Genomic DNA, 23,879 nt, shown 5'->3' on the forward strand with positions numbered 1-23,879 from the left:
ACTTCTTTGTTCACTTTTTTTGGTCTAAATATAACATAAAAGCCCTTTTGATTGTCTTCAGCATTTTCTGCAATTTTCAGATCACTGTTGACTTCATCTTGACATCACTGCTTTTATAGGCTCGAGTTCCTCGTATTTTCATTTTGATTACATTGCTCTCCTTTAATCTAATGTCATTACTTTTGTCTGTATTATTTTAGCTTAACTTTTGGGGAGCAGGATTGGTTGTGAGAGGGATTTTTAACCTTCACTTCTGAACTCTTTGAGTTTTTCACAGTCAGAGTATGTTAATTTTGTTATCAAGTAGAAACGTGTGTATTCTTTTAGACATCTCTCCCTCTTTCTGTGTTATTGGTATTAGTTATGACATAATCATCATACTTTAGTTATGGAACTTCCATTCCTGGCCGTAATGGGAAGGCAAAGTCCCTCTCTAGAGTTAAATGTGCAGTGTGTACCCTTCTAGAACTTTCTCTGTGTTTTTATTCTTGTGCACATACACCGCGCAATAGTTCTGTTTTGTAGAATTTTTGACACAGTGTGGCTTGACTATAGATTATGAAACCTTCAGTCTTTGTTTGGCGTTTATGTTGTTTTCGTTACATCATTCCAAGGATGTAATGAAAATCCTTGCATATACCTTACTGTCTACTTATTTGAGCATATTTCTAGGATATATACCAAGTGGAATTGCACTGGAATGGCACGCACATTTAATGTTTTAATTGACAAATTGACAAATTACTGTCTCCACAAAAATGTACCAAATCATACTCCTTCCAATCACATATGGGTGCCCATTTTCTCTACCCCTTTGCCAACACTGCATGTTATGCATGTCTGTGCATGTGTCTGTGTGTCAATCGGATGGTAGGAAATTGTGTCTTGTTTTTATTTGCATTTCTAAAATTGCTAATGAAATTGAAAATCTTTTCTCGTGTTTCTCAGCCATTTGTATTTCTCCTTTTTTTATACAGTAATGTATGTAAAGTACGTAGAATGGTGTCTGACATGATGCATGCTATATATAATATTATTAGTACTCCTTTTTCAAATTTCTGGCCTTTGGATTATACCCATCATTTTTCTTAGTTCTGCTTTCTTTTTTTATAAATTTAGTTTTATTCAATGACAGTTAACATTCAATATTATATTAGTTCCAGGTGTACAGCATAGTGGTTAGACATTTATAGAACTTACGCAGTGACCCCACGATAAGTCTAGAGCCTACCTGGCACCCTACATAGTTATTACAATATTATTGACTATATTTTCTGTGCTGTACTTTCTATCCCTTGACTATTTTATCACTGCCAATTGGTACTTCCTAATCCCTTTACTTTTTTCACCCAATCCCCCAACACCCCCCGCCCCCATCAGTTTTGCTTTCTAATGCCCAAGGTGGAAACCTAATTTTTTCTGGTGTTCTTTCTTCAGCTTATATGACTTTTTCACTTCATCCTTGCTGCCATCTCTCATTTCCTGGCCACCCAGCCCTGCTCTCAGTTTTGGAGTGGTGACTAACAAAGGGTACTCCTCCCTCAGCTGAACTGCTGGTTCACTAGGCATGATTTGAATGGGAACCTGAGCATGCTCAGGACCTCTCTGCTCTAACAACTGTCAGCAACCTGTCGTGCTGCTAAGGTCCTTCTGACACCTAAGTGAAAAATGTCCCCTCACTTCTCAAGAAGCCACAGGAGTTGCAGTTTCTAGTAGCTGCAAGGCCATTAGCCCAAGGGCCCTGAGACAGGTATGTCCCTCACCTGGCTGGTGCTGTGCAGCTCTCAGCCCTTCTGCTTGTGGTTCCATCTCAGAGCGGACAGAGCGTGCCACGCTCTCTGCTTACTCTAGAGGGCAGTTGTCCTACCTCCTCCCTATTTTGTTACATCTACAGACAATTTCATATTTTCTGGTTTTGTGGCCTAGCTTAACTACTGACGAACCTCTGAAGAAATTGGCATAAGCAAGGCTGTAAGTCTAAAGGTTTCGGTTGCCAGTTAGTTGTTCATTTGAGTCCGAATTAGGCCAAGTTAAGAGTTCCATATTTTGTTTCCTCCATCTGGAAGGGCACATCTTTGTAACTCAAAACTTTATCAGAGGCTCTGGTGTGTGTGTGTGTGTGTGTGTGTGTGTGTGTGTGTGTATTTGAGTTTTTTTTTTAATTTTTCATTTTAAAGTCATTTCAGACTTATGAAACTCTTGCAAAAATATAAGAATTCCGGAATACCCTTCATCTAGATACCCCAAATATCAACATCTTATATAACTACAGTAGAATTATCAAACCAGGAAATTAACTTATTATCTATGTTACAAACCTCAAATTTTGCCCATTGTCCCACAGATGTAGTTTTTTTTGTTTTGTTTTAGAATGTCATCCAGGATCACACATTGCATTTCATTGTCACATCTCCTTAGTTTCATTTAACTGGTGCTGTTTAGAGGTTTGGCTTATTAAAGGAACATCACCATAAGCAGATGTCCAGATCGTTCAAATCCCCCATCAGGACAGCATTCTATCTATGTTCCCATCTTGGGGTGTATTTAGGGACTGTTGTCAGTAACCTCCCACCACCTAGGTAATAATTCATACCTCTCCACAATCAAGCCACTTATGTTTCTCTCTGTCTTCTTCCAAAGGCTCTCTGATGTATATTCAATCTCATGTTTGTAGATTTTCTTATAATACAGCTATTTCTTTTGAACATTTTTGTCTCCTGCCTTATGTCTTCACATCATATATTCTTCCTTGAGCAGTTTACTATGTGTATTATCTATATTATGGTTGTTGGTTTAAAGACGTTTGAGGGCCCTAATGTGATCTGAATAGACATTCTGTAGTGTGACCTCCGCTTCGAGCAGCAGCACCAATTACTGCTGGCCTTCTCTCAGATATGATGGCAGTGATTCATGGGAGTGGAGATTATGGTTGGATTAGCTTCAATTTTTTTTTTTCCCCTCTGTGGGAAAAGCAATTGATAAAAGAAAGATCTTTTTAGAGTGACTTTGTTCATTTGATTGAACAATTAAACTGGCCTTTCTATCCATTTGTGCCGCTTTCTCTTCCACCCCTAAAAGCCAGAAATTGTTCATATTTGTTAGTGATCAAATCAAGGCTGGCATTTAAAAAAGTATATTGACAGAAGGAGCTGGATATATTTTGAATATTAGGAAGTCTGTGGGTCAGGTTGTTTGCTTTGTGGTGAGGTGTGGAACCAGATAAGCATTTTGAAAAATTCTCTCTGGGTTTGCTGAATTGGGCTCAAGTGTGGTTCATGATGCCAGTGTGACCTCATTCTTTTTAGGTGTGTTCCCGAAAACCCTTCTGGAAGAAAACACCAGAATAAGTAAACACATCCGAAAAGCAAAGCCATTTTCTAGTATGGTTTTGAAAATCTTCCTGTTTGGTCATCTGGAAAATAGTGCAGACATGTAGTCTAATAGTTACAGCCAAAGGCCGAGCAGAAGGAGCGGGGCTCTGGCCAGCCCCCAGCCAGCTGCCATTGCTCCCACATGCTGTGTGGTCTTGACCCAATGCCCAGAAAAGCAAGATACCCCCCCATCTTTACCTCTTTATTTTTAAGAGCAAAAAAGAAAAGGGGGTGAGGGGAACCAGAAACTGAGCTATGATTTCTTAGGTTAGAAATATGCTTTCTTATAATTAATTGTTACTAATTAGTTTTGTTTACCCCATAAATCTAAAAAGAGCTTTACTAAGGAAAAGAGCTTTACTAAGGAAGTTATCAAAAAAATCAATTGACATGGATTTTTTTTTTTGGCGGGGGGGCCGGTGCCTAGTGTTGAAATATATTAGAGTACTTTTAACTTTCTCTCTTGGAACTACTTTGCTGAAATGAATGCCATCTTTCTCCTAGTAGTTGTTACCTAAGCCAGTATCTGAATGGATAATGATTCTTTGCTTTGGCAGTTTTTCCACCTAATTCATACCTCTGTGTGTTGTCATCCCAGGAAGACGTCGACTTACCGAGAGCAGGGATTAATCATATCCTTTGTGCCTTTAGTCGTATCTACTGAAGGTGCTTGGCAGAGTGCTGTACAACATAACAAGCACTCGTTCCTCATTTAATGAACTTGGAGACAATGACTTGCGGTGGGTTCTGTTATGTAATCTATAACTGAATTCATTTGTTGAGTGTCTTGGGTTTGGTAATGATTGGGCCACTCTAAATAGAAATCCAGGCAGGCAAGGATCTTGACTTTCAGTTCTTCACGACATCCCCCCACCTAGAACAGCCCTCCCAGGCCAAGATCACTAAGCATATTCGTGGAGAATTCATGTTCAATAACTATTTCCTGAATAAATGAATGGAAAAAGAAGACTACCCAAGGGTGTGTTTCTCTTTTTAGCCACAGGCTTTGAACTTACTGTATTTTGTTTCACGCTGCTCAGGATTCCTTCCCCATTTCATAGACATTGTTGGTATGTGGCAGAAACAGTGTCCTGCACCAGACAAAGGCCCAGGATAGAAGGCTTATCAGAGACTGAGGATCTGGAATTGGTAGAGAACTTTGTAATGGTTGTATACTCTCTGTAGAACCAACGATAAAGTTAGCATGTATATGGGTGTATATACATACGTATACATAATAGTATATACATGTACTTGTGTGTGGATATCACATATATTTCTGGCTTTCTGTGAATTTATGAAAAACGCATAATTCTGCTCAGAGCTCTGGTTCCTAGTGGTCAGACTGCCATGCTCTGAGAGGAGCTGTCACCACCGACATCCTTGTGGCCATGCTGACGAAGCTAAGAGTTGATAGACAGGTAAGGGCTGATCTTAGCCTTCCATTCCCTGAGATGATTCCTTTACTGTAGCCCTCTTTTTAGAATTAAAAAAATATATACACCCTAAGAAAGAGTATGTGCGTATACATCTATGCAAGTGTGTGCACGTGTACACACCACCCCTACTCCTGCAATGGTGAGGTACAATAGAGATGTTGGCAACGGTCATGTGTTCTGATCCCAAATGGGTTTCACTCTATGTAAGTGGATTCCCATTGTGTTAGTTCACTCTGTTGGTAATAGTAAAAGGGTTAAATGCATGGGCTCTGGAGGCAGCCGACTTGAGTTTGAATCTTGATTCTGCTGTGAAGCTTCAAGCAATTTATTTGTCTGCCTTCCTTGAGCCTCAGTTTTCCCAGCTCTAAAATTGGGACAGTAATAGTGCTTATGGGATTCAAGGAGATATCACATTGTTTCTACAAAGATTAAGTATCCAATGGACAGTGAATTCCAAAGACTTTAGATTTTACATATGCCTGTATGAATATTATATCACCGCCTAGAGACTTGCAAAATCTATCCTGACTCTATGATGACAGCCTTTTGAGCTAGTTATCGTCAGTGGAACTATGATTCAGAAAAACCCAAGTATGATATATTTTATTATTTTTGGGGTAGTAGAGCTTGGAAGAGGATATAAAGCAAGAAAGCAAAAATAGTAATAGTAAAAAAAAATAAACTTAGGACTGAAAATTGGAAGGAAATGTGATTCTGACATTGTCAGGCCAGTTTTGTTAACTTTATGTCAATATGGTTACATTAAGCAAGCACAGAAATGTCCTACGAGGTTTTATAGTTTAATTTTCAGAGAGAGTTGAATATCTTGGCAGACGGGATTATGGGGCTCTTTAGGGTGTACTGCTTTCCAGTCTTTGTTGCAAAGGACTCAGAGGCCGAGTGATTAATACGTTCCTTTCTATGAATAGTCTCAAGACCAGTCATCACTCTCACCAGTTCCAGTGAGCCTTTATTTTTGCGACTATCATTTCTTTAGCCCTAAAATCTAATCATAACAGGTACTGCGTTTCTGCTAGTCTGTGGTTGGGGCCAATACTATCCCCATCAGAATCAGTTTTTGGAAGTTAAGATCAATTTTGCCTGGAATGTCGGCGATTTCCTTGGCTAGGTTGGCATATCAATCAGTTTTCTTACTGGGTTCAAGACTGTTCAGCAGATTGTTCCAAGCTCCAAGCACCGTGTCATCACAGTCAAAGGAGGACCGATCCAAGCAGTGGGGTTAGACAGCAGCAGGCAAGTGTGAGGCACGGAGGGAGTGGCTGGACCTTGAACGCTTCCATGGATTGGGTGAACATGGCTTCTCCCTCTGCAGGCCCAGGATGGACTTGGGGAGGGGCTTCGTGGTAACGTCTGCGAGCCCGCTGAAGCGGCGTGCGAGACGTTGGCATGTGGCTGTGCTAAGGAGAAAAGCCCATCGCATTTACTAGTTTGTCAAAGGGCTCGCTGCCCATTGCCACCTGGTCGTTTTCTGTGGCCCCGGCTGGTTCACCAGAATAAATATTTGAGGGAGGGCTCTCTGTTCTTAATACCCAGTAAAGTCATGGCATGTAGTTCCTTCTGGGCCCCCTGGTGAGTTGAAAAGAGCGGTGGAGGCTCCATGGCTAGCACATCTGTCTGCTCTCTGCCTGCACTTGGAGCTCGCCAAGAGAGAGGTACAACCTGGTTTCCTTCCCAGGTCCCTGGACTTGTGCTTGCATCGCTCCAACTTCTGCCTCTGTTGTCACACGGCCTTCTCCATGTCTTCTCCTCTTCTGTCTCTTATAAGGACACTTCTCATTGGATTTAGGCCCACTGGAAGATCCAGGGCGATGTTTTCTTAATGACAAAAGACGCTCTTTCCAAATAGGGCCACATTGTCACATTCACAGGTTCTGAGGGCATAAATACAGCAGGTCCTGAAGTAACTCGATTGATGAGATGCCCTTGGAACTTAACTCTTGTTTACATAGATTAGCCTATGGTAAAACTGGTTTCGTTATACATTGTTTCACTTAAAGTCACAGAACCTATTGTTGTTAAGTGAGGACTGACTATTTTTTTATGGGTCACTGTTCAATTCACCAGAGCAGAGTGATTTTATTTCTTGGTCTCTGTGGTATATGCCATCTTGCTGCCAACATTTGGGAGCTTTCTCTTATGGGTGCGTTTCTGTTTTGTGTCTTCTTCTGTTGTCTAAATCAGATGGACTCAAATCTGTTTTAGTGTTTGTCTGGAGATGGCCTTCTTACTCCCTTTCAGTGTTCCCTATAGACATTTTAAAAGAGCTGTAAGCAGAGGACAGCCTTGATTCCTTAGGAGGTGAGGGGTAGGAGTGGGGAAAAGAGAAAAGTTGTATATCAATAAATATATAAAAATATATAAATATATGTAAAATATATAAATATATGTAAAAAATTGGTCCTGACTCTGTCCATGGACCATGTTCATTGTTCAAAGGCAGAACGAGCTATTTGCTTCAAGGGAGCTCAGTCATTGCGAGACTCCCATTCCCACTGGCAATTGGCTGTTCCTGTACTTGCTTGTTGTTTTTATTAAGTTGTAGTGGCCACAATGGCATGGAGAGGATACAGCTTTTAACACCTCGCCCAGCTAGTGCATTTAAGTTGTGCTATGGTCTCACTTCACACGGTCCCATACCACCCAGGATTTCCCTCGCTGGAGTCCCACTGCCACTCTCTTTCAAGGACACAAGAGAGGATGTAAGCTGCTCTTCAAATATTTGAGCCTCTGGAATTCAATTCAGTGAACATTTATTGAGTATAAACTATGTACCAGCCACTATGTGGGTACTGAGAGAGTTAACCAGCAAACAGGTTAGGCAGCTGCCCTGGTGCCATACGTAGTTCTCTCTCTCTCTCTCTCTCTCTCTCTCTCTCTCTCTCTCTCTCTCTCTCTCTCTCTCTCTCTCTCTCGTCGCGTCTTTTCTCAATCCTGTGCAGTGGTTAGTTGTTTTAAAATGAACAACTTCTTTGGTTTTAAAACCTCTACGCAAGAAAGTCCCTGTGCCCCAAATGTATACGTACACGGTGTTTCGTAGCCTCAGAGCTCACTTCTCATAGGTTTGGAGCTTTCAACAGCCTATTTCAAGTAGTTGCTTGTTTTACCATCTCCCTCCTGTCTAATTGGCTGGCTCTTCAAGTCCTGAGCCTGGGGGACACTGCCTGTGTCATGCTAGTTCGATATTTTGGGCTTTGCCAGAATTAAAGCAGCCTGTCTTGTACTGACAACGCTGTTCTTTTATTCTATTTTTTTTCCAGTGAGGTGGAACTAATGGGGTACTGAATGATTGACAAGAGACCAGCCAAAAGAGTTTTACTGTTCCCTTTTCTTCTTATAACATGCAGTGACTAAGTATTACCTCTGCGTAAAGGTGGGCTTTAACTATGCACCTAGTACGGGGCCACAGAGCTGTCTCAGTTTGGTACAAGAGACGACTTCCTGCAGAATCTTGGTTGGCGTGACGCATTGATCCATCTGGGATGGGCTATACAATGCTGGCATCACTTTCTTCAGACCGGGGTCTTCCCCTCCCCCCGCTCCATTCTTTTATAGATGGTGCAAGGAAAGCATGTAAGCTGTCTAAACAAAGGGGTTTTGTTGTTTGTTTGTTTGTTTTACAAGGGATTTGTGAACATTACATACTCTAATCCTGCAGCCCGTCTCAGGGAAAGGGCCTCCAGACTGCGCCATATTGTTAAAGACTGCTAGACCATAGTCAAGATCTGTTCATCTCACTCTTCCAATGAAATAGAAGAATTTTAGGCCCCATAAATGGGATATTTCTGAGAACTTATGACAGTATTCATCCAGTTTAGAGCCCAGGCCAGGCCCTGCTTTCTTTCTCTGGAACTATGGTCAGAGTCTTGGCTGTGCTGCCATCCACTCCCTTGGCCTCTGGTAGAGTCCTTTTGTTCTTGTCAACGAAAATTCCCAAGGTTACCTCTCCTCTGTGTTACAAATATGTTTCCTAATGAATTGATGAATTACCGTCCCTACTCAACCCCAGCACAGGAGTCCTTCCGTTGGTCCTATTTTCTCTCCAATTCTCTGTTTTCTTTCGTAACACACCAGCTTCCTTGTTAGTCCTGATGACCCACTTCCCATCGGAATCTCTCCCCCTCCCTCTGGGGAACGTGCCAGGCCCTCCTGCCTAGTCCCTAAGTTTCTCCAGCAACACAGTATCTGGCATGTCGTCTACTCAGGACACATTGAGAAAGTGCGTGAAGCTTGACGAGTGGCTGGGGCTGGTAGAACATCAACTCACATGTATTTCAGGTATTCTAATACCCAGTCTGTGTCCTCTTGGGGACGTTGAAGTTTCTGTCGTAGGCGTTTTGTTTGTCGCTTATTTGTTTAGGAACATGCAGTTTGCCTGTTTGCCGACATACTCGACATCGGTCAGTTCCTCTGATGCTTCAATGTCATCAATTCAAAGGCACACTTTTACTTTTCAGGAAGAAAATTGAAGCATTTTATTAAATATACCAAGGATTATATGATGCATTCCAATTTTAAGACAAAGGAGTGTTTTTTTTTAATTTAATAACGTTTCATTTTTCAAACTGTGCAGTTGGTGGGACCTGTCATTCCTGCATCTTCCCCAGCGGCTGGGGCAGCCCCACCCTTAGTGTTTCTGGTGTAGATGGCCTGAGCTCTGTGCTCTGACAGTAATAAGTCCTGTACTAGGGAGCTCCTGAAGGGCTGTCCTGGCCAAGGACCTGCGGGTCTTGAGTCCCTCAGAGACAACAGCTGGGGTTATGAGCTTGTAGTCGGGAACTTCCTTACAGTTTGTCATACGTCGCTTTGTCACGCAAGACTAGGTTATTGAGCTTGTCCCGAACTTTGCCTTTGGACCGCTTCTTCTTTGTGGCCTGGCCTCCAGATTTGTTCATTGGGTCTTTGTTTTTCTTGGCCGACTTTCCAGCATCTTTCTTTTTCTTGACGTCCTTGGGCGGCATGGTGAAGCTCAGAGAGTAGTGGCTGCAACTGGCCTTGCTAAGATGTCAGACAAAAACAAAAAAAGGAGATAAAGGTGTTTTAGAATCAAGGAAATACGGCATACTGTATAGACTTTTAGTGATGTACTATGATTGGCCTGGAGGAAAGTTATGTAGGCAGGAGACTTTTTGAGGGGAAGGGAGATCAGAGACTCCTTTAAAAACCCAATGACTGCCATGGACTATCCAAAAACATGAGTGTACCTGGGAAAGAAATTTTGGCGTAATATTTATGGGGATTTGGGGATCCTTTGAATCCACGCAGGTTACGAATCTCTGGCATCAAGCACTGTGAGATAGTATGTCCTTATCTGACAGGAAAGCTTTCCAAAGAATGACTGAAGAAGAGATCTTGCAGTGTTTTCTGTTAGGAACCTTGTTTAGATTATTAATGCTAGAAGACTCTGTAGGCCGCGAATAGGGAAAATGGAAGCAGACATTGACCGATTCCAGATGTTCGTCTCCTTGCAGGCTGTCTCTTTGGCCAGGACACGGTTCGTGCTGTCCCCATGCAACATACAGCACACTCCGAGGGAATCCGCGTAAAGTGTGCTGCTGATTTGGCTTTGCTCTCTCGTAATGCCAGAGTCCTGGCTGTGACAGTGAGTGGAGTCCAGCCAGCCCAGTTATTTCTTTAGAACAACTCTGGAGGGCTTCGGGACTTCTGAAGACAGTGGCGGATTAGTTGAGAATGCTTAAGCCCACACTATATAATGAAACTGCATCCTTTTAAGCATAATTATAGGGGAGATATCCATATTTATCTGTGTTTTCATTATCTGAGTTTCTGAAGTTATGAGCTTACCTAGGGAATCATAAGTTATGATTAATTGAAAACATTAACTGATGACAGACCACTAATGAAATCAGTTGCAGCTTAACCAGTTCTCCTCCTTGCTCAATACTTTCATTTATTTTAAGACATCTTGTCTGTGCCCTGGTCTGTCTCTGAATGGCAGGTAAACATTCAAAAACAGAGCAAAGAGAAACTGTTAAAAAAAAAAAAGGCGGCAGGATTTTTATGAAGTCTATGGAAGGGGTATTGGAGATCCTCTTGAATCATGTGCATGGTCATGGGCAAAGGATGACCTAGGGGTGTTAGACCGGTTGGTTAGCAACTGAAGAGAAAAAAACGTGAGGATGACAGCTTGATGGACACTTGAAAGGAGAATGATTTGAATCAAAGGATTAAGAACGGACTTTTGGGGAATGGACAAGGCCCTTAACTGCAAAACTGACCATCTTTATTGTGCTGTTAAAGTCAAACTCGAAGGCTATCTTATAGCATTATCATAAAATCTGGTGGGAAAAAGTTCATTTCCCATCAACACTTGTTTAGTCAGTCAAGATTTTGTGCACAAGTAAAATAAGAACTTAAGTCTTATTTACAGGAACCTTATTTTGATTGCTTGTTATTTCATTTTTCTAGGTAAGGTTCTAATCAGCCCCCCACCTAAGATCACCATTTGGCCATAGAATGTTAGTTTTCCTATTAAGGACATTGACTTGGTGGCTTTGTCTTTGTACCAGGTCTCCTATGGTAGGTAACGAGGCGCTCTTTCCGAGACATGTATACAATGATGTATGGTAGGCAGTAGGTTTGGGTACAGATTTCTAGATCTTCCTTACTAAAAAGAATCTCTTTACCAGTTTGATCTAGATTTCTGTGCCACACTGTTCTTATTCCCTGCTGCCCTGTATTGGGAAGTATCTTCTTTTATTGAAGTATGTCCTGCTTTTTATAGAAAGTGCTCTAGCATTCTTATGTGACGACTCAGATTTCAGCTTTAACTACAGAGAATTTAGCAGTTGAACTGCTAAGGAAACTTGTGCCTATCAAAACACTGCAAACCTCTCTCTCTTCCCCTCTCCCCCCAATTCCTCCATGTTTCACACATCATTTGCACATGCTCAGGTTTTCAATCTGGAAAGATTCTTGAACTGTGGCATAAGCTCCACATAGCTTTTCTAGAGAGAATTTTATTTCATAATGTTTCATTGAAGAACGACTTGCAACTTGTACATAACATGAGTACATTTGAAATGACAGAGGGGAATGTGTTAAAGGCCTTTCCCTCTGTTTGTTTGAAAATAAAAATCAGTAGTAAAAAATTCAAGGGATCGATATTAAAATTTGGACCCAGACTCCCCAAGTTATGTATGGTCATTTTTTATTCACAGAACATTTTTCAGGTTTTAAGTCATGTGTTTAAATGTATGCCCCCTTGCCTCTTCCCCTGCCCCTGTGTGGCACCTAGATTATGTTTTAAGTAAGTTTTCGGATTGTGTTGACTCAGCTTTTATGCAAAGGCAAGCTCTGTAAAATGCCTAAATATTTAGTGAACTGCAAGATTGAAAAGCCTCTGAGGTGCTGTTATAACCAGGACTAAAAATAAATGCAGCAATCATATATTGAATATATTTAAAATAAGCAGTATGAGCAGATTGTTGTGCAACTTTCCGTAAATATTGCGACCTTGAGATGTATGTGTGCTAATATGTAAGAAAAGAGTATCATATGAAAATTAAATATATAGAGAAAAATGTGCATGTTTGTTTTTAGTTCACTTCTCTAACATAATAAGGAATGATTAATCTCAGACTGTCAAAGCTGAAAGAGACCTTAACACTCATCTTGAACATTTTCCTCACTTATAGAAAAAGGAAGGCCCAGAGAAGGAAAATAAATTCCCAGCAGAATCCCACAACTACTTAGTGTCAAAGCCAAGACTAGAACCCTGGGGCTGCTGACTCCTAATTTTATGCTCTTGTCATTATGCTATGCTGTTGTATGGGTATTTGTAAAAAATGGTATAGCAAGAGCTCATTTACTCATTCGTTTTTATCATTAATTTGGCAAACTGGACACCCACTTTTCTATTGCTGTGTAACAAACCACCACAAACTAAGTAATTTAGAACAACCTCCATTGTTAGCTCTAGTTCTGAAGCCCAGAAATCCAGCTTGGTGTGTCTGAGTTCTATGCCCAGGCTGAAATCAAAGTGTGGGCTGGCTCTGTTCTCATCCGGATGCATGGTCCTCTTCCAAACTCATTCCTGTGATGAGAAGAATTCAGTTCCTTGTGTTCGTAGGATTTGAGTCCACAATTCCTTGCTTGTCATCCTACGCTAGCATCTAGAGACAACCCCACATTCCTCACTACATGGCCTCCTCCATTTTCAAGCCATCAGCAGTGTGTAGAATCCTTCCTACACTTTGAATCTTGGACCTTTTCTTTTACTACCAGCCTGAGAAAACTGCTTTTGAAGGACTCATGCGATTAGATTTGGCCCATCCAGATAATCTCTGTATTTTAAGGTCAGCTGATTTGGGACTTGAATTACATCTGCCAAACCCCTTCATACTAGTTTACCTAGATTAGTGTTTGATTGAATAACCATAGAATAGAAATGTTGGGGGAGCCATGTTTAGAATTCTGCCTACTACATCCAACTTATCTGGCGGCCAAATTTGCACAAACCCTACCATCTGTGACACTTTTGTGAATCTTGAAAGAAAGACAACTTTATAAGATTGATCAATTTTTGTATTTCAAGGGCCTAGTGATGGAAATGGCTTCTATGTAGTGATAACTATTACAAAATCCATGCACTTGATTGCATAGAAAAGGCAGAGTCATGCATGGCCTGATGGTCATAGCTGAAGTTGTTTCCAAATAAGGCAGCTGGGACAACCTGATGGAGCAAGAGTGTTTGTTTTGGTAGCAGAGGAAGAAGAAAGAAATTGGATTATAAAACACAGTGCTCTTTAGTTCAAACACCTCTGCCCTCCTCATGGATGACAGCACCAAAAAGTAATACTGAGCCTAGGTCAACAAGAAAATGTTAAATTCCGTATCCTCAGTGTAAAAAGAGGAAAATCTATGATATAATGTGAAATAAATTCCTGTCAAAAATAGTTTAACATTTTGGCACCTGAAAAGGCTTAGCTCAACTTAACGAGAAAAGTAGTCCACTTTAGTGCCACCTCAGTGGCTTCCCATTCACTTAAAACCCCCAAACATCAGATGTGGCTGGAAAGATCAGCCTCATTGGCCATCTTTCAGTTCCTAGCACACCAAGCTCTTTCCCACCCCAGGACCTTTTCACATGCCATTCTGCCTATCTGCAGTGTTCTTTCAGCCTTTCACATGCCTTGTTACATAGCTCACCCTTTCTTCAGATCTCAGCCTAAATTGCACATTCTCAGTTTTCTAATTGCCCTATTTATGGCATCACCATCTTGCCTCTTCCTAACTTCGGATGCCTTCTGTCACATCAACCTGTGTTTCTGCTATTCAGCCTACTCTGTTGGCTTGTTTATAATTTGTCTCCCGCCTTTGGAGTGGCACTCCTTGAACTTGACCTTGTGTAACCCACCTTCCTCTCCCTGGTGTCTAGCTCAGGGCCCACCGTGTCTAGACACTCAGTCACTATTTGTGAGATGTTAAAGAGTCCAGAGAGGTTAAATGTTTTCGTGTCACAAAGGGAAATCATGGCAGGGAAATTTCAGTCTGTCACTTGACCTATTGGTATTCCTGACTACCAATTTGACAGTTGGGATAAGAATGGCTTCATGACTAGCCCCAGGTCAAGAGCTAAGACTAGCCTTCCTGACACTTAAGAGTTTCAGTTATCAAGTATCACAAGGACCTGGTCTGTGTTGAAATGATTCAACTTTTAGAGTTCTTGCCTTTCTTCAACAAAACTAAATAAATGAGTCTTCTAATGTCCCAAATGAAATGTTTCAGTTCATTCTCCTTACTCGCTTTCGTACTTTTTCTGCTTGTAAATTAATTCTCGTCCAAAATTTTGTTTTCATTTTCAATGTCTATTAAACAAAATTGAAGACAGATTCATCTCCCAGTAGAAATTACACATCTTTTGAACTTTGGCCCATTTTCCTAACCTTCGGCACTCCTGGCTTTGTTAAAAATATTATTTACCCTTTCAAATACCTGTGTGGTTGGTATCAAGACTGAATTAATGAGAAACTTCAAAGATTCAAGCAAAGCAGGAGAAATGCAAGTGGAGGAAAAGGAAATTATTTCCAAAATCAAACTTTCTCTGTTCTTCTACAGATTATGCCAGATATTTAATTTTCTGCCGAAATTTAACTCAGGCTTCTTTCATTTAGGCAACTAACTACATGTGAATTTTATGCTGACAAATGTGAAACTGCTCGCAGGTTTTTGTTTTTCTGCCTTTTGCTTACTTTAATCCCCCTTAGCTCTCCTTTCTGGGGTTTTCTTGAGTCAACAGGAATTCACAAGGTACTACTCTATGTGTGGGATTCCTTTTGGCTCTTAACTATCTAAAAGAATAGGGAGAGGGGAGAACAGTAAAAGCTAAGACCCTTCATGCCAAGTTTTCAGATTATTTCCATTGTTGGGTAGTGGTGAGATGACTAGCCTTAAATCTTTTTCCAGTTTGTGGGCTGCCAGCTAGAAGAGCTGCAAGTTTTCCTTGTTTGACTAACAAAACTGAACAGTGACTTTTTCTTTTTTCCCTCCCCTCCCCCTTTCCCTTCCTCTTTCTACTCCTCTCCTCTCTTCTAAATCGCTGGTTTATCAAGCTATTTATGTGCAAAGTATTGCTTCTACTTGAATTACAGTAAGAGAAGCAACAGGAACCCCCAAACAGTCAAGCGAGGTGAACTGGGAGCAGAACAGAGAGTGGGCTCAACTGTTTTGTAACTACTGAGAATGTTTACCTTTTAATACCTGGACAGATGATTTGGAAACTGATAAATTAGAGGTCAAAATAACTTAAATGTCAAAAGGATTCCACATATTCGTGCATTATAAGAGATCCCCTTGCTTGTTATATTAGAATATCAGCAGTCTTTCTTTTTTTAATCTTTCATCAAATAGTTAACAGAGGGGAAAACTGAAAGCTGAAGTGTTTGAAGTCATTAATGGTTCAAAAGCAATCAGAAGTTAAGATAAAGCAAAGCTAAATGGACATAAGGATCAGTGAGAAATCAAGATGAAGCAAACCTGAAATTATAATATTTCTGATGGACGTACTATGTCTAGTTTTGTTTTTGTTTTGTTTTAACCGACAGAAATTGGAAATGCTAGATTGTATAGGATGCTTGGCAATTGAACTAAGACATACGATATTAAAATGCAGTGCTTTACCCTTAAGGATATAGCAGTTATGTTGAGGAGATCAAGGCATACAAACAGGGGCAAGTATGAAATGTAAATAGGTTTAATGAAGTTTCCCAAACGTCAGCTTTCCCACCATGACCTCCATGATTTTGGTCATATTCCCGTAACAATTGTTCTCTTTACTTAATACCTGTCTTTGATTTGTTTCACTTTACTTACAAAATTTCATTTTAAAACTAAATATATTTCTGACTGTGTAAACCAGTATCACTTACTATGTAAGAGAACCCTAAAAATAAATAAAATGGAAATAAAACTATAGTGGTAAGCTCTAACTAGATCCTTTTACTTGCTAAAACCTCTCAGCTTATGCCTAGCTTTTCTCTCTGTTAAAAAGAAATAAAAGAATGTTACCAACTATTAAATGTTGAAGCCGTGCTAATACCAAGTAGAAACTTCTTTTAGATGCTATCACAAAGCTTTAAAGAGACTAGGAAGGGAGTATCTTTCTCATGTTATGACAGTGTTTTTCAAGAATGCGCCTGGGAGCCAACCGAAATCAGATGTTGCACAGTAGCTTGGGTCCCACACGTGGGGAGTGCAGGCCGTGTAGGATGCTAAGGTTTAGCCATGGTGATTTTGTTGGTCTTATGTGCGCTGGGAGTAGAGGCCAGCTATATAAGTGGAGCATGGTGATTTAAAGGGCTTGTAAAAATTTGTAGTGTAGTTTAATCTTTAGTAGACAGTTTCAATGTAAGACTTATTTCCCGCTTGCATTTTAGACAGTTTGGTTTCTGTTTTTAGTGATTTGCTTTGCAGCGTGCAGAATGGCAATTATTCTGTATGGCTGGGATGGTGGAAAAAGCATACAAGAGAGAGTCAAATACACACACCCTTCTTTTTCTGTTTTTGAGGACTCGGGACCAAGTGGAGTTACAAATAGTAAAACTGTTCCAGCTGTATTCACAGCCGACTGTAGGAGCGGGCATGAATCCCAACAGGCGGCTCATAGGTCTCTGCGGGTGAGGACCCTGGGCCTATTTGGGTTTCTATGAGTGACATCCCCCTGCTCCCGAGCAGGGCTCAAATTTGGATCGGTCTTCTAATATTTCAGAGTACTTTCACATACCAGATCTCATTTTATCTACATGCCTTCTGTTGGCATGTGAAGTGTAATTAAGAAGATAAATAGTCTTTATAAGTATGTGTAAATATTTGGCCTCCCAATTGCAAACAGAAGCAACAGGTTATCCTCATTTAGGGTGGATAAGTAAGTGTTGATTGTAGGCACATTTAATTGTTAAAACTCTTTAGAAAAGCCATATGGCTATTAAAAGCCTTATGTTTTTTCATAGAATTTGGTCTGATAATCCCATTGCTGGAAAAATTTATTCCAAGTCCATAATTGAAAAGAAGAAAAAAAAATCTATGCAGGTAGTTCATTCATTAATGAGTTATCTTGTACTATGGAAATAATCTTTCACCAAAAGGACAATAAGTAAGTAAACTAGGTATGACAACTCTTTGAATGTTAATACTGATATTAAAGCCATAAATATTGAATGCAGAACAATGCTTACTTAATAAGTAGAAAAGTAATATATAAGAGTATACATGTATGTATGTTATGATTACAACTGAAAATTCACACACACACAAAAACTCAGAGAAGACACAAGAAAATAAAATGGCTGCTGTTAAAGTAGTGGTTTTTAAAAAAATTCTTCTTAATGTTCTTTTAGTGTTATAATATTTTTGTCGGGAATAAAATTCAGGAGAAGAAAAAAGAAAGATAAAAATTGAGCACATATGTATAAAAACAAGTGGCAATAAGGCAGTCAATTCCAGTTGTTTGCATATAGAGAAGCCAAGAAAATGTGAATCAATAGAGCCATTAAACTTCAAGCTTGTGAGAAGATGTGTGTAGTATCACTTTCACTTTTGATTGTGTGATCTTACGTCCCAGTCGCAGATACCCACCCTGGCTTCGCACCCATTACAATGCTTGGCTTGTAATTGTCATTCACTAAAGAACAGGTGATGGGTGGTTGGGTGGATGGGGGGATAGATGATGGATGGTTTGTTTATTAAGAACACAAATCCAAATCAGAGTTTAAGGTTGAAGTGGTAGGAAAAAAGATGCTTCAAACATCAGTGTATTTCAAAGACCAGTCTAGGCACTGAGATGAGTAGAGTAGGATGGGATGGGGTGGGAACCACTAATTAGAACCAGGAGGTCTACTTGGATAAGGCTTAATGAGCACCAGAGAGAGAAGGAAAGAACCCAGTTTATTAGGGAACAGAGGGCCTTCAAGGCTAGAGAAGTAACATTCTTGTACAAATGGAGGTAGGAGATGGTTGTACAGGGAAATGGATTGTTCTGGGCAGGAGGTGGGTAAACTGATGGGGTCAGTGATGAGCAAGTTTGCTAGAAGCTCCTGATACCCTTGGAGAGATGGACCTATTAGAGAGATATATTCAAAGTAAGGGTTTGAATCGGGCTTATACTCAGGTGTTTCAGACAAGGCTCCTCCTTCATATCTAGAGCGGTTTTTCCTTCACCTCCTTCATCACCACCACCACCACCACCATCACCACCATCATTATCATGTCCTCTTCCTTGGTTATTAACTCATCCTCACAACAACTCTGTGAGGCAGGTCTTCTTATCCTTAGTTTACAGTGGGAGGAACTGAAGCACAGAGAGATTAAGTAATTTACCTAAAGTCACAGCTGATAACTGGCCAAGGTACAATCTGAGCCCAGATCAGTTGGTTTGAGAGTTCTCTTATATATTATAATAGTTGAGCTGTTTCTTGTCTTTTCCCTGTGTTATGGTCTGTTTCTCCTAACTACGTATGTGATAGGAGATAAGAAATGAAATGCCAGAAATGCCTATTGTATCCTTTCGAGTAATGGTTCTCAACTTTTCTGGAGTCAGACCCATGTGAGAATGTAACCAAGCTGTGGACCCTCCACGTAGAGAAATGCACTTGTGTATTCAGACCGTCAGGGCCCCTGGAGGCGAGTGGCAGAGGCTGAGAACCTCTGCACCCATGGGAGCTGTGTTTTCTGCTTACCTTGCCTTCTTGCCATAGTCACTCTGCTCTTTTCATGTGATGGTGTTTCAGTGACACAGCTATGGAAACTTTGGTGGCTTTTAAGAAATTGTCCTTGCTATGTTTGAGGTTGGGGTGTATATAGAGCGTTAACAAATGATTGCTATTTGATAGGCAAAAAAGGAAGAAAGCAGCGTTTTATTTTCCATCAGTGTGTGTAAACAGCCCGTGATCAGATACCTTTTGTGGATACTGTTAGTAAAGTTAAACTAATGAAAAGGTGCATGTAAACATTTGTTGATTAGGAGAGTTGGTTTTAGGAAAATTCCCGCCCAGCACAGTGTTGCCACACATATTGAGCTCTCATGAGAAAGGCCCTCTGCTAATTATGCGGAGAGACAGTTTCTGTTCTTCAAGGGCTTAGGATCTCCTAGAGGGAGATTAACATGTGCAGAAATAAACAGAACAAAGTTGTACTTGAAAGCATAGTTTGTTTTCCAGCCCAGAAACTACCTCAAGGTAAAAAGGAGAATTTTTTGGCTTATGTGTCTGAAAATTCCAGGGCCGGACTCTGTTTCTTTGTTTTCCTCTCTGTTGGCTTGACTATCTGGTTGCATCTCTGCATGTGTGACCCACCAGCCATCCACTCCTGGTGGCTCCAAGCTCGTATCGCCCTTGTTGCCAGCAGTCCCAGTGAGAGGCTGATTGTTTCCTTATAGTTATAACAGTTGTGGAGCTGGGTCATATGTCCATCCCTGAGCCAATCACTGTGGCCAGGAAGGGGGAGGATAGAATATGCTGACTGGCCAGATCTGGGTCATGTGGGGAAGAAGGCAGCCCACCTGGACTGACATTTGAGAAGAGTGGTTCCCCAAAGCAGACTGAGGTGCTGTTACCAGAGGTGGGCATGGATGCAGGGCAACTCTAAACAAGGGCCACCACAACAGGAAACTATTGATAGAAGTTACTGTGAGCTATAGGTGGGCCGAGGAGAGAATGTGCCATTCACTCTGCAAAGGCTTTCTGGAGAAGGTGGTGCCTAACCAGTCCGGAATGAATGAATGAATGAGGAATGAATGAATGAATAAGGAATGAATGAATGAGTCGATCAAAGACTAAATGAGCCATCTTTCAGAACATGTAATTCTCTTATGTGAAACTTTTAAAAGTGTGATTCTGTTAGTTTAACTCATGTTTCAATCCTATTTTAGTGAAATTCAAGATTCTATAAATTCTTTAGGTGGCATTGTAGTTCTGAGTTTAAATGAATTCTAGGACTCAGGTATAGACTTAAAAATCATTTTTGTCAGAGCAGTGCATTATTATGATACTTGGTATGATGGGTCTGTGTAATTGATGCATGTTCTAAGTAGGAGGAAAATAACCTAAGTTATAACTTTCTCTTCAGCATGTGGTGTTTGCAAGGGAGTATGTTAGGTACTGTACTATAAATTCTTGATTAGTTGTGGGGCAGAATGTAAATAAAATAAAATAATAAAATAAGATAAAGTAAAATAAAATAAAATAGCATGCTTGCAAAGAAAATGAAATTGCAGAGGAAGAATGAATCTACATTTTAGAAGGTGACAATAGCTAGTAAGTGGCACATACTACCTTCTGCACCATGGACCCCCCTCCCCCCCCATCAAATGTGTCCTTCCTCATTGTAGCCCTGGATTAGCTGCTGCCTCCCAGACTGGGGAGGCCCCAGAGTATAACTCATTGGCTGTACTTCAGGAAGCTTGAGTAGGTTTAATCATATCTGTAAGAAAAACACATTTCTTCTGGTAGCCAGAGCTAGAATGTTCTTTTTTTTTTGGGCCTGCTCAATTTTTAACTGAGGCTGGTGATAATGTAGTTGCTGACACCTTTGGAGCGTTTACTGTGTACTGTTCTCTGGGTTAAGAATGTCATGTGTTATCTCACGGTCCCATGAGGTTAGTACAGTTTTTATCCCCGTTTTGCATTTGAGGAAACTGAAGCTTAGAGAAGCCATATCCTGAAATCTTTCAATTCGCACCAACTTAATCTGGGGGGAGCTCCAGGGCTTCTGCTGAGTGACAGTTGAGACAGACAAATGTCTGTGTCATGTCTGGGAGAAAGGCATTGGAGGGAGCTGGCATTAAGGAGGAAGTTAATTTCATTTCCTGACTGTGTGATACCTGAGATTTAAGATACTAAGTAGTGATAAATGGCTGAGCGGTCGTTTGATGGAGAAGAAAGTCAGAGGCAGTAGGGGCGGCCTGGCGGGTTAACCCTCTGTCTTTGCAGGGCCCGCTCCCTCTCAACCTCTGTTATCAGACGGTTTTAGGAGAGTAGTTTGCTCAGAGACAAGCTCTTGTCCGTAGGTTTCCTTCTAACATTTGAGAAAAATAAAACTTATCTAGGGGACTTAGAGACAACAGGAGGGGACTGCTTTAAAAGACTCTTACCACTGTGGGTCGGCCTACCTGCCTTCCCCTCCCTCCCTCCCCCCCTCCCTCCTTCCCTATGAAGGCTGGATCCCATACCTTTGTTTTATATTGTTTTTACTTTTTCTACAATGTTTTTAAAATGGTAAATATTTCTTTATATTAGATATAAAGTTATCCAAGTAAATTTTTATTCCATTTTAACCATATTTTAGTAACTTTTCACTGTTATTAAAGATTGATTTGGGGTTCTTTTAAAGTAGTAGAACTTCCCCAACCCTTTTAGTGCAGTTAACTGAGAGTTAACTGCAGGATGAAAACAGACCCTTAGAGCTCAGAGAGGGTTGGAATGAAAGTCAGGCCTGAAGATAAAGATGTTCATTGCAGCATAGTTGAAAAACCAATTGATAATATAGATAGATAGATAGATAGATAGATAGATAGATAGATAGATAGGAAGCAAAGAAAGAAACAAGGAAAGGAAGGGAAGAAGGGAGGGAGGAAGGAAAGAAGGAAAGAAGGAAGGAGGGAAGGAAGGAGGGAAGGAAGGAGGGAAGGAAGGAGGGAAGGAAGGAGGGAGGGATGGCGGGAGGGAGGGAGGAGTCGCTGCCTGCCTGGCTAGCATGCACTGCTGCGTTCTGTCCTGCTGCGTCCCTACAGTGGACGCCATGCAGCTCTTTCACATGGTACAGGCCTGCACACACTGGTAAGAAAAGCGCTGTGACAGTCATGGCGTCCACATCTTTTTGAGTAATATGATCTCATTTGATAGATAAAAAGATGTTCATAAAGTGTGTGCATGTGCTGTTCCTAATATATAGTTTCTTTTCTAGGGATGATATTCAAAAATCTAACCTTTAACCTTTTGGGAGAGAGACTAGAGGACTTTACCTTTTCATTTTCTATTTTTCTGTGTAGTTTGATTGTACCCCATGCACTTGTATTACTTTTATTTTAAAAATAACAGTACTGGAAGTAACACCTATGGTTACGCATGAATAAAAGTGAGACTTAAATAGTAAAATAAGCCCCTTTGAACTCCTTAATGAAACCATTAATGTGTTTCTAAGGTCTGTCACATACCCTGAGGCATAGGACATTTCCTTTCGTTTCTCTCCTCCCTCCAGGCTTTTTGAAACGAAACTTTTTATTCCATGGATGTTCAAAAGTAGGTCAGCAACACCCAAAAAAGATTCTCATTTAGTTCTTTTGGGGTGGTGTTGGGGAGAGTGCTAGCAGAGGATGTGAAGTTAGCTTCCTTGGTCTTCCTTTGCTTTTTGTGTTTGTTGCTGGTTTTTAATCACTTCCCTTTTCCACATACATTTTGAAGAGATTATTTTAGATGAGGCAATTCCCCAACGTTTTTAGCTTTTGCCTTCTGGGTTGTTACAGCACGTTTTCAGCATCCATTTATTGTCTTATTTTCTATTTGATCAGTTACATTAAATTTGATATCCAGTGTTTTATTCCCACCCTGATTGCTTCCGGTCCATCGAGTGTGGGTCATTCCCTCGCTATCCTGTTTTGTTCATCTCTTATCTCTGGACTCGGGTGGTTGCTTTTGGATTATCTGGACCATTCAGCGTCTTGGACCCAAGTATCCGTGGAGTTTGTCTTGACTTTCCTAATTACAGTATCTGAAATGGTCTGACCAAGAATCGCCAGGCAGGAAGGCTATGGTTCTCCACCCTCTCCTGTTCACCTGACATCTAAATCTGGGCAGGATGGTGCTTACAAACTCCTGGTTCACAAAGTTTGAGAATTGGAGGCAAGAGCCCTTTTTACATTGGCTCTTGTGGGAACAGATTCATTCATCTACAACTGCTGCTTACTGTTTTATTTGTAAAAGGCAATAACTTTATGTACTGATTGAATGTTGACAAGGTGTTTTTGCTAGATATTAGCTCGTTTAATCTGTTCAGAGTTATCATTGCTGTCATGGCTGTGGATGAGGGAGCAGAGTGTCCCCGGGATTCAGGCTCTGACTGCCAGGCCCTAGGCCTGTGCTTTTCTTCTGTCCACACACCAGCTGCACAGTACTGCTGCTGCTGAAAGCATTAGGGTGGTGCAAAAGAAATTGCGGTTGAAAAGGTTAAAAAAAAAAAATGCAAGAACCGCAATTATTTTTGCACCAGCCTAGTATTTGGCATGCTTATCTTCGGGAAGGTGGTACATCTTTTTGGAAAGCTATTTCGCATCCCTAATGTTTCCCCCTTTTTTTCCTTTCTCCCTCCCTGCTCTGAGGTCTGTGCTTTTTTTAAGACCTTCCATCAGTTCTGCTTGCCACCCTTCTCTCTCACACACATCTCCGCTCACGCTCTTCATTTCACCTAAATGGTTTTTTCCATGAATTCAGTCCTGACTTGCTTTTCCTGTTAGATCCAGCACCAAATTCCCCTCTTCCCAAAAGTCTTCCCTGCTCTGGGACATCTAACACCAGTCATTCAAAACCTCCATTAGTGCTTT

General features: G+C 40.8%; 1 protein-coding gene and 1 pseudogene across 4 annotated transcripts in view; one reads left to right on the forward strand and one right to left on the reverse strand.

Annotated features, from left to right (window-relative positions):
* Positions 1-23,879, forward strand: part of ARHGAP26 (Rho GTPase activating protein 26) — a 446,018-nt gene that overhangs the window by 196,498 nt on the left and 225,641 nt on the right. The window lies entirely within an intron of this gene.
* Positions 9,389-9,789, reverse strand: LOC308491945 (small ribosomal subunit protein eS25-like; annotated as a pseudogene). Its single transcript has one exon. The product of its transcript is annotated as a small ribosomal subunit protein eS25-like (transcript).

Source organism: Rhinolophus hipposideros, assembly GCF_964194185.1.
Source record: "Rhinolophus hipposideros genome assembly, chromosome: 23".
In the NCBI taxonomy this organism is placed as follows: Eukaryota; Metazoa; Chordata; class Mammalia; order Chiroptera; family Rhinolophidae; genus Rhinolophus; species Rhinolophus hipposideros.